We start from the raw sequence: 1,393 nt of genomic DNA, 5'->3' as shown, positions 1-1,393 counted from the left end.
CGGGTCAACTGCTTGGAAGGCGGCTGTGCTCAGCACAAGTCCACCAACGCACCTGTGTGCAGTGCTGCCTCCTGCTCCTCCAGATCAGAGCCTGGCTGGCCTCCTGCTTCCAGCCTCACACAGACTCACTTCCTCCTGAAATCACACTCCCACCCCCTGCCACACCCCCACCTTCCCCCCATGGCAGGACATCTGAGATGCCTGGCTGAGGACAAGGCACTGGGAGCTGCCACCATAGCTCCTGGTGTTACACCTCTCAAGGCTTCTGGAAGGCTGGCACCAGGTGCCCGTCATGCTCCGTGCAGGTTGCAACTGCAAATCTTTGAGTGAAGGCTGGCACTGGAACTCCCCGGGAGCAGGGTGTCATTGCAGAGGGCACGTGATGAGCAGGGCAGAGACAGCTGGAGCAGGTAGTTGTGGCCGAGTGGTGAAGGCGATGGACTAGAAATCCATTGGGGTTTCCCCGCGCAGGTTCGAATCCTGCCAACTACGGGGCGCAGTCCCCTTTTGGTCTCCCTGCAACTGACCAGGCTGCAGCTGTGGGACTCGGCTCCATGTACCTGGTGCCCAGGGAGACAGTAAAACCCCTTGCCTGCAGCACTTGTCCGTGCCCCTCCCCTGAAATTCCTGCACGAATGGGAAATCCTGCTCCCTCCCCTGAAATTCCTGCACGAGTGGGAAATCCTGCTCCCGTTGACAAGGTAGGCAAGTTGAGGGCAGCAGAGAACGGACCAGTGCTGAGTATGAGCCACGAAACAGAGGGCCGCTGTTGTTGCTTCTTGAGCAGAACTTCAGAGCCTCTTCTCACCTGACACGCCAAGCAGCACAGCCCCAGCAGCTGTCTTCCCTATCCCTGAAACTACAGCAGCTCACCTCCAAAGACAGCCTGCACAACATGGCCCTCGGTGCTAAAGATGAAGGGAAGACACCTCATGGATTGGAGATCCTGCCAGCACTCACAAAGTGCCCCTCACTTTAGGTCTCACTAAGGCGGACCGGTGTGGAGCAGCAGCCAAGCTGGGGGAAGAGAAGGGGCCAGCACCGAATACGAGCTGCAGAAGAGGTGCTTCTTTGCACACCAGTGGACCTCACTGCTAACGATGAAGGGCAGACACGTCAGAGATCTGCGATCTTGCCTGCGGTCCTGGGGATGTTCTGCCTGAGCCGTTCCCGGTCCTTGCACACATGGACAAACTTTCCCAGGGGCTTTCACAAATTTTCCTTAAGGACGGAAAGATGAGAGGTGGGTCTCTTCTGTCTCTTCCTCTTCGGGAAAAGAGGTGGAAGTGCAAGAGAGCAGATGGTGGTGACCGTGGCATCAGGAAACCACCCCCCGCCACCACGGACCTCGATGGGTGGGACAGAGGAGAGCCGGAGGCTTCCCAGGAGACTT

General features: G+C 58.1%; 1 non-coding gene across 1 annotated transcript; it reads left to right on the top strand.

The window, feature by feature from the left end:
* Window positions 1-410: 410 nt before the first annotated feature.
* Window positions 411-492, top strand: TRNAS-AGA (transfer RNA serine (anticodon AGA)). Its single transcript has one exon. It is a non-coding gene; the product is annotated as a tRNA-Ser (tRNA).
* The last annotated feature ends 901 nt before the right edge of the window (window positions 493-1,393 follow it).

The sequence above is a fragment of the Numenius arquata genome, unplaced genomic scaffold (genome assembly GCF_964106895.1).
Source record: "Numenius arquata unplaced genomic scaffold, bNumArq3.hap1.1 HAP1_SCAFFOLD_90, whole genome shotgun sequence".
Lineage (NCBI taxonomy): Eukaryota > Metazoa > Chordata > Aves > Charadriiformes > Scolopacidae > Numenius > Numenius arquata.
This window is presented reverse-complemented; position numbering and strand designations above follow the sequence as displayed.